This window comes from Vigna radiata, chromosome 4 (genome assembly GCF_000741045.1).
Source record: "Vigna radiata var. radiata cultivar VC1973A chromosome 4, Vradiata_ver6, whole genome shotgun sequence".
Lineage (NCBI taxonomy): Eukaryota > Viridiplantae > Streptophyta > Magnoliopsida > Fabales > Fabaceae > Vigna > Vigna radiata.
Genome location: NC_028354.1, coordinates 10,014,247 through 10,024,729, shown reverse-complemented (window position 1 = coordinate 10,024,729; position 10,483 = coordinate 10,014,247). Strand labels below are relative to the sequence as shown.

Below are 10,483 nucleotides of genomic sequence, written 5' to 3'. Positions count from 1 at the left end.
AATATACAATATGCAATGTCGACTGACACATGAAAAAACACTTTGAAATTCTTTTCAACTCAAAATCTCACATAGCACATGTTCACAAAATCTAAAGATTTTAGCATAGTCGAATCCATTATGAGTGTATTTGACTGGACTAGAACTTTGTCACAACAAATATAAGTTCATAAAGGTGCTTGTGATCTTTTTCTTTCCAGAAAAGTGCAGTAATCAAAAAACATTTTATTTCACATTTTAATACAAGCATGTTCCACGCACATTTCAATACAAGCATGTTCCACGAATATAACACACAATCAATCATAGGAACACACATTGCAATTCAACAAAACCTGTTCAGCAGATATGACAAATAATTCAGAACAAGAACATGTAATGCAACAACATGTGTATTGTTATTAAGCATTGTGTTGTCATCATAAAAAACTAGATTGATATAGAGTTTGTGTTGTCAACAATCTCAACAGCGTCGATGTCTATAATCGCATATAGACGTCGGTGTGGCGGGATCAGACGTCTAGATGGCGGAAAGAAATGACTTCTCACCTACCTGTCAGACATATAGACGTGGGTTAAGGGGGCACCGAAGTTTGTGGTATTATAGACGTCGGTGCCCCTCCTAACTGACGTCTATATGGCGGAAAGAAATTACTTTTCACCTACCTGTCAGGCATATAGACGTTAGTTAGGAGGGGCCTTAACGTCTATTGTGTTATAGACGTCGAGGCTCCTCCTAACTGATGTCTATATGCCCACTTATTTACGAAAATGCCACCGGTCAATAATTTACGTTGGGTGTTTTCTAGTCTGACGTCTATGGGGTGACATTAAAGCCCAATTTTGCACTAGTGCCTTCACGTCCTTAGAATCTTCTGCAAATTCCTCATCTACTTGTAGTTGTTCTCTTGGCTTTTCCTCCACTTCAATTGACAAAGGTTCTGGTTTCTTTATCTTTTTAGGAACTGCATCTAACTTTGAGTTGCCCGTGTCTTTTACCTTTTGAAACTTTTTGACTTACCCTTTTTTTTCGACAATTTAGCTGCCAAAGCCCCTTCAATATGACCTTCTTCTCTCATGAGTCTTCTTTGCTCTGAAGCCTGAAGTACGGTCAAAAGTTCTACCAAAGTAATAGTAGAAAAATCTTTTGAGTTCTCCAAGGAAGTCAATGTGGCTTCAAATCTTTCTGGAATTGTTACAAGTATTTTTTGAACAATTCGAGAATCAGGAATCTCAATGCCAAGATGTATTTTGTTTGCAATGTCGAGAAGCTTGTCCACATAATCTTTGATTGTCTCTGAATCTTTCATCCTTTGCATCTCAAGTTCTCGAACTAGATTCAAAGCTTGCATTTCTTTGATTCTCTCACTGCCTTCATACTCATCCTTCAAAAGCTTCTAGATTTCATGTGTCGTTTTCAACGTCATTATTTGGTTGAAAATGACTTGAGATACAACTATGAACAAAATTGATTTGGCTTTGGACTTTCGAAGCCTGCTTTCTTTGTGATTTTTCATTTGAGCAACAGTAGGATTATTTGGCATGGGAGCCACTTCGTAGTCTTGTTCTACCGCTTTCCATACATCGTTAGCATCAAGATATGCTTCCATTTTAACGGCTCACATTTGATAGTTTAGTCCATCCAATACAGGTGCATAAATGGCAGTAAAGGATGTTTCATATTCCATCTTATGTGTGGTGGCTATTTGGTGGTTGTAAGTGGTTGTAAGTGTTTCTGGGTTATATCACAAATCACGTAAGATCCTTTTTGCTCTTGATACCAATTGTTGGGTTTTAAAATATGAGAGACAAAAGAGTAAAAGGGAAATTGTTATCTCTTATTTAACATAACCAGTAAATATATATACTACATAATTTGTATATCTGTTAAACTAATTAATTAAATAATGTACAAAATTCTCTTAAAAAAGATCAAATATGTTTTTATTTAACTGATTTGACTCCTTTATCACATTTTGACTCACAAAATTTCAACAATTTTAACCAAGAGATTAATACTCAAATACTACTAATAAACATTCAAACATTGATTGAAAATGCTAAACAAAAATTCAACGACATCATAATGAAATTACTATGATTGTTCTGTTCACATGTATGATATAGACACATTGTGCCAAGCAGTGCCTGTTTCGTTGGGTCATATTCTTGCATGAGGAAGATAGTGGCTGCCCCTCTTTGCAATGAGGAAAAAAAGACAGAAGACACTGACATGCTTTGCTGGTTCTATGGATACCCTAAAATTCACACTTGACTCAAAATTTACTTCCCTATCTTTTGGAAATTTGGTCACAATTGCTATGTATATAATTATGCTGAGACGCTTTTAACTAAAAATATGAAATTATAGAGAGAATATGTATTTAGTTATATACTATCGTTTAAATTATTTTAATTAAATATAATGAGATGTCTTAACTATATACTCTTATTAACAAAAAGATTAATGTGATCGCCAAGTTTTTAACATAAATTTAACAAATCTAATTGAGTTAGTTAAACAAGAAGAAATAAGCTGCTCCTTGAATAATTCTAAAAGGTTATTCTCCTTTCTTATTTTTTATTTGTTCTTAGTGCATTTTTTTAATTTAATGATTCGAATGATCTCCTTCTCACTTAACCTTGTTATAATTACACATGACAAATTTTACAAAAATTAGTGTGACATGTATATTAATTACATTAATATATTAAAACACCATAAAGGATAAATAAAACTTAAATACTGTATCAAAAAGAGAAAGTATAATTATCTGTAAATTAAAGACTAAAATTGAAAATAAAGTATTTTTGTAAAACGAGAAAAGAAAATATTTTATTTAAAAATAAAAAGTTTAACAACACTTAGATACATAATAAATAAAAAATTATAAAATTAGACCATAATAAATAAAAAATATTAATATTAAAATATTATCAACAATAAATAAGTTAATTGAAAAAACAAAAAAAAAAAAAAACCTAGCATACACTGAAATAAAATTAATTGATAAAACATGAATTAACCTTTACATTATATAGCATAAAATTCTCAAACTAACAGTCTTGGATGCTGAATCCATCTCTGGTTTAGAGTATAGTAGCAGTAATGACAGGTCTTCAATTTTTCCTCACACAATTAAGAGAGAAGAAAGTATACGCGGCCAAGCATAAGAGAAGAACCAATGTATTTACATAGTAAACTAAAAGTATGTTGCTCTTCTAGAGCACACATCATTCTAAGCATGGGAAAAGCAGAAAAAAAAAATACCGACTGTACCATACTCAAGAGAATACTGAACTGTGGAAGAATCGAAGAAATAAGAAGCATCCTCTAACCCAATGAAAAAAAATGACATGAGTAGCGCAAGTTAGGTGAAAACTGGATAATTGAATCCCCGAGCTAATAACGAGAATAATAAAACCTGAGCCAAAGCCATTATCATCTGAAGCATGCAATAAGTGAATCATGACAGAGGCGCCAATACTCTTTGTAGGGCATGGACGTCCATGGCGTTGGTGAAGGTAGAAGGGTGCCCCGCATAGATGGTATTCTGGTCAATGAGGGAGGAAAAAGAAGAAATACAAAAAAGAAATGAGAAAAAAAAAGTATTATTAAGTAAACCTAAAAAAAAATCAGAGAAACAGGATCGTGAAATCAATAAAACCATAAGAGAACTTGGCACCAGGATATCACACCTTTGCCCAATAAGGATTCCATAAGCCACTGTGGAGATGGATGACCCAGAAACTCCCAAAAATACAGTTTTGTAGTGAGGCAAGATAACTTTCCCTGAAATTTAATCAATTTTAGTACATAATGTTAGTCCATGCAAAAATACGCATATAATACAAATTGTCGCCACTCCCAGGTCACAACTATCAAAATCAAGAAGAAAAGTCTGATGCAAAGGTGAAATATCAATCAAGTTTTTAAATATATTCCTTAAAAATGTTTTAAAATGTCAGGATCTATGATGTGTTGTTTTAATCTTGATATGCAACAAGGAAGAAGGGAAATTACGATAACAAAACAGAAGATATTGCTGCCAGATTTACACATCACAGATAATTCACAATATATATCTAAATTCTTCAAATAAAAGCCCCAGAAAATAATAGAGAAAGTCTACACATTTTAAATAATAAAAAAAAACGCTACAGTACACATGGACAGCATGATATCACATATTCAATTTCCCTATTGATCAACATAGATACATATCTTGACAACCGAATAGAAGCATCAGTCCGAACCCACAAGTAACAGCTTCAGGCCTCACCTATGCTCAAGTAGTTACTGTGGAGAACTGAAACTAGAATACTAGATTTTTCTCTATTGAAATCCTTTAGATGCAAAGACTCCTTGGGTAAGGTCATTTCATCCGTAAAATCAATACTTTGTGCAGACACGGTACTATTACTCTGACAACCGATAATTTCAAGCCATATTCCAGAAGGGAATCTTCCTCGCCTCACCAACCAAAGAAATATCTTGGTATAAGGGGTAGTATGAATAACCGAAATAGTTACTTCAATCAGTAGACAGATAAGGTTAATGGCTGTGTCCACGATACTAAAGAATATATAGAAAACGGAAGTAGTTGGTAAAAGAAGTAAAAGTGGCGTAAATAATAGAGATCCAACAATATGTTGCTTCACTGTATAATCAAAGCTATCCAACCTCCGCCTCAGAGGATTCCATTTTTGACCCCTGCAAATGTAGCAAGCAACTTCATGAAAATATGGAAGAGGAAGTATGTATGCAAAAGAATTGTGTATCTGTAATAGTTATTCTTCAAAACGGATAATGAATCACAGAGTTATAGAGATGCGGAGCAAATATTATGGCTTAGTAAGTACTAGGAACTCTTACGATCTCAACTTTTTTGAAATCGCAAGTCATCTACAAATTTACTAAACACGTAATAGCAAACATAAGAAGGATTGTCTACGTATAATACTATAGTTCTGCACAAGAAAAAGGAAACTTTTTACTACTAATATCACTTCACTAGTCTCTATTTGTTGAGTATATGCCTACTGAAATCGTTTCAAAATATTATCAATTGCAAACAAAGATCCCTTCTGGGAATATCTTAATGAATTTGTTAAAAACTACCTACTTAGTTAAATTTATAAAAGAAAATAGCAAATTACGATATTCAATACTCATTAAAATCACTTCCTTACTCGTGGCAATAATAAAAAAATATACCAGAAATTGTTACCTGAAAAGCCGCCACAAGGCTGCCAATGCCTGTATCTGTGATGAATATACAAGTGAAATGAACCAATGTAGAGTTGAAACATGAAGAGTTGTAAGAGCAATCATGTCTATGATCAAAGCAGCAGGTACAGTAAATCCACAAAGGATTCCTAAAACAGAAAGCCCTTGAATAATATAATTGAAGACGAAACCCACAAAGATCCAGAGTGTTGACCATATCTGGACTGCATTCAAAGAAACCATGCCAAAAACGTTGAAAATCCATGCATGAAATTCAAAACTGAAAGGCAAATTGGTTCTCTGTGATATAAAAATGTCCAGCCAACCAAGTTTCCAAGGAGAATATCAACAACCAAAGTTGACCACATAGAATGCCTATGCATTGCAGCTTTCTCTACATATTCAACACATGACTCAGACCTTGAACACAAAAGAACCGTATTAAACATGGAGAAAACATAAAATCAAGAACAAAAATATACAAGTTTAAGAATAGTAAATAATTGCCTTAAAATATAAACATATAATTTATTAGATAAATTAACTTATATTTATCAGAAGATGGCGCCGTGAAAAGGACCAAGATAAGCTATGAAAAAATAGTACACAAATTTTGTGTGGTAAGGTTTTCAATTTCAACCAATAAAATTTGTTTCAGACTAAACCATATCATTTTAGGCTTAAGAGGTATACCAAAAGTAGGTTTTTGCTGGTAAGGTTCAGTTTGGTACGTCTTATTAAGCTTTAAGAGTTAAGTACAAACTAAACCATTTTTTACAATTCATGAAATTCAAAAATAGGACCAAACAATGAGTTTCTAAAGAAATACACAAATCAAAACACTGTTCCGGGATAGGTTCAGTTTCAAACCATAGTTCCTAGGTTTGGTTCACATAATAAATACCTTGCAAAATGTTTTAATACACTCAAAAAACAAAATCGATATCTAACAATGGGAAATATTTGGTTAAGATATTTCCCATCATATCTCCCTATTTAGTATAAAAATAAATAAATCATATCTTGAACTTAATCAACTTGTTAGAATATTTACCCTATTTATCATCATTATATTGTATCTAGAGTTACCCTATTTATCATGTACTTTTGTATCAAAAGTTAGAGTGAGAGGGATCTTTCAAGCCCTCCAGAAATATACTTTTCAGTTTCTAATCTTAACATGGTAGAGCAAGTTGTCAGAGTCTCCTTCAAGTCTTAAAAATTTCATCTTTTCTGAAATACCTCAATGAGCAGTCCTGCTCTCCTACTAAATATCAAATATTTCCAGTGCCCTTTTAGCTGTTTCCTATCGTCCACCGTTGTCCACCACCAACCACCGTCCACGTCGTCTGCTGCCCTCCACTGCCACAGTTTAGTTCGGCGACCAGTGGATCTGGATTGCCTCCTTGAGCGATGGCCAACCCCATCGATGTCGAGGGCTAGGTCTCATCCAGGTGTCGCCACATCTGTCTAACATCGCCGTCATCATCACGTTTTCTCTAGTGAAGTTAGGGGTTTTGTGCGCCTCAAGGAGCGCGACCCATCCCTGGTGGTTGCTGCCTCATTCTCCTCTACACGCGTCGTCACGCACGGCTTATTTCCGTTCAGTTTCGGGCACGTGTTCCTCACGCGCCACCTTTCCGATGTCAAAGTGACACCGCCCTACTGCTAGGTGTCTCGTCAGAGCCTCCTGAGTTCGTTTTTGTCCTTTGTTCTTTGGTTCGGTGGTTGTAACTCAGACCTAGGGTTTTCTCCTTTGATTGCTTTGGAACCCTAAGTCCTTCAGATCTCCTATGTCTCATCATTGCCTGACTCACCGAATCATGTTGAGTCCATATTTACCCGTGGTTCCTAATTTTGAAGTCATGGCATTCTAAGTTTTCTCTCTTAAAACCCTAAAATCGAAAATCTTCAATTTCTTGTTTTCGTTCTGGAATGATGGAGGCACAACTGCTTCTTCATCACCCTCTTTGCGTCACTTAAGTGCCACCAACAGAAGTCATCCAAGTTCGTTCATTGACACACCACATAATCCAGCCATGGTTATCCTAGTGCCATTTTGGTTTCTTCTCCTTGTACGCCACCACTGGTTTTCTTCTCCTTTGGTCACTCCAACCTGTCTTTGGCATTTCAAAGGTGATGGTGAGCTTTGCGGCTAGGCTTGGTGCCTGTGAAGGAAGCAACCCACTGTAATAACAAATCTTTGTTTTTTTGGTTTATGGGTATTTTCTTGGTTGGTTGTTGTTTGAGAATGCAGGATGATGAAGGAAATTGGTAGGTGAATGTGTCTTTAAGTGCTCCATGTGAGGCTTAAAGGTATGGAGACTATGGAATTGAAGACTCATGATCTCTTGGTGAATGGAAGTGAGGATGGGATGAGAGAAGTCTTCCAAAGGAAGAAATATATATATAAAAAAAAAAAAAAAAAAAAAAAAAAAAAAAAACCCTCTCTATTTCAGCATTGTTCCTTAGCCTCCTTTCATAATGTGTGTTTAGCTTTGCATATTGTAGAAGTTGTGATGTTCCTGGTGACTCGTGTCATTTATTTACAAGTCTCCAAGGAGAGTCGATGCTATCAACTGGTTAATACCAAGGAATTTCAACACCAAAGTCATGGGTTGAAGGTTGCTCATGGCATGTGAGGAGTCTATTTCTGGCAATATTCAGAATCTTAGTCAAACAATATTCTGGCAATATATTCTTATCTACTATAACTATTTCTAAGTATTTCCCCCCTATCCTAACACTTGTCCCAGTTAGGATAGTCACTCATCAACCGATCGACTCTAGCTCTTCATCGCCTTCCATTTGGCTTTGCTTCCCCCTGCCTCCTACCGTTCGGCTCCAGCTCTTCACCGCCTTCCTCCGTTCGGCTAGACCTCTCCACGCCTTCCACCGTTCGGCTACCATTCGGCCTTTACGGTCAATACCGTTCAGCCTCACTTCCCTCCTACCTTTCTTCCCCTTTTCATATACTTTCCAACCCTTATCATTACCTCCCACCTTATACCCTAACAATGACTTTGTCAAATATAAAGCCAGACATATCCAAAATTTGAAACCCACCACCAACCACACGAAGTGATATAGTTTACCTAAAATTTAATATTACCTGAGGTCTCTTCTGAAGAACGATTGGCCAATATAATATCTGACAGCGGATTTGCATATTTATCCAAGCAGTTTTCTTGAATACATTTGCTGCTGTCACATATATCCATGATTCGGATTCATAATTAAAATGTGTTTGGAAAAACTGGAGAATAATTTTAAAGCATGGTGGAGAATGAAGCCATAAACTTGGAAAACAGATGCCCTGTGACAACAAGCCTGAAAAGTCACAGAATAAATCATTAGATCTTGAAGAAAAAAGTGAGCCAAAGATGATGTATCAGTAGTTAAAGTGTGTACACAGGAAATATGGAGAGCCGGCTTGAGGATCTTGGGACCAGGTGTGTCTCAAAAGTTCTTTTAGCAGCAGATGTGCAATTAATTGCCAGAACAACTGTATCCTGGGGTGAAATTTCAAAAAGGCAGGTTAACAAGAAGAAAAAAACCTGCATAGCCAAAAATAAATAAGGTAAACTCATTACCAAATCAATGAATTGCTTCTTATTATGAAGCTTCTCGACCCACTTAGGATTTTTAATAGAAACTTTAGCTTGTTCATTTGACGAACTCAAATGACATAATGAGAAATGATGAGCACCATAAGCAGGTGTTTCATAAATTATGACCTACAAGTGGTTGAATATCATATATATCTGTTTGAGATTGCGGTAAAAGTCTTCAGAAAGCACAAGTACTTGCAGCAAAGCAAATAGAAGAAATAATGACTTACATACGTGAACATCATATTGTGACAGAATTTGTCCATTCCAATGAATGTGGTGCAGATTTGGAAGCCTTTGCAGTCCTAGATCATTATGCTTAGGAGAATCAAATGTGAGCAGGACCCAGTTACTTTTTCCTAGAACATATTGTCTACTTTTCCTCCATGAACAATCTAACTGGAAGCAAAGGCAACTACTACAGTTATTCTTTGTATCTGTACTTCCCTCTTCCAATGCATTGCCATACTCAGATAACTTCTTTTTGTCATACTCCATGTCATTCATCAAACCATTACTAGCAGTAGGGTCAGTGACAGACAGGCCAAGTACAGAGAACTTGGACTTATCCTCAAGAAATGAAGGCATTCTCCCACATGCGTCATGAATGATCCCCTAGAAAGAGTAGAAGTTCTTTATGTCAGTCATTCTTGTTACACTAGACTATTCCAGAAACCACCAAAGACAACATGTAGGAAGGAGAGAATCATTAAAAGGACTTAAAAGTGGGATTTATCCCACCACATTCATATTGTCATAGAATGAAGATTTTAATAACTAACACAAGCAAAGTACTTATGCACCATTTCAAGTATGATTTAATGCCTGTCCAGATCATTTTATTTTACCATTAAACTTTTCCATGGCTTTTCCACAAATTTGTAAACATATTCCAAAAATTTTACACACATGAACCTAATATTTGGGTAAATATTAACCATGAAACTGATACCGAACTGAATATTCTAAGAGGAAAAATATTCATGTCCATTTAAACTTGAAACTCTTGTTGTTACTTAAATAACGATCGGAAACCCAAAACTTCCTCTACAATTAATAGTTGTGACAGCATACAACCAATATATTCATTGCTAGTATTATTATTCCATTTGTTGACTCAGATTCTGAAACGGACATAAACACTGGACACGCAAGTGTCAAAAAATTAGGACACGACAACATCAATGACGTCATATAAACACGCACACACCAAACTGAATATTCTAAGAGGAAAAATGTTCGTGCCCAAATAAACATTAAACTCTTGCAGTAACCAGACTACTATAACAAAAAAAGAAACCTAAAATTTCATCTGCAATTAATAATTCTAACAAACTTACAACCAATACATTTAGTGCTTCTAGTGCTATTTCTTGAAGACAAATCATATATTTCAAATTGAGTTTATCTATTCCAAGCTTAGTTCATACAATTTGTATGCTCTAGCTTGAGGGGGAGTGTTAGAGACTTGAGAATTAAACTGTAAAATAATTCTAGAAGGCTTGGTTGATCCCTCTCACTCTCATTCTATATATATAAGAAAATTGTGATACAAAGTACATGGTAAGTAAAGTAACTTTAGACACAATATAATCATGATAAATAGGGTAACCCTAGACACAATATAATCATGATAAATAGG

The 10,483-nt window shown here is 35.2% G+C and overlaps 1 pseudogene; it reads right to left on the bottom strand.

The window, feature by feature from the left end:
• Positions 1-2,993: 2,993 nt before the first annotated feature.
• Positions 2,994-10,483, bottom strand: part of LOC106758207 — an 11,291-nt pseudogene continuing 3,801 nt past the window's right edge.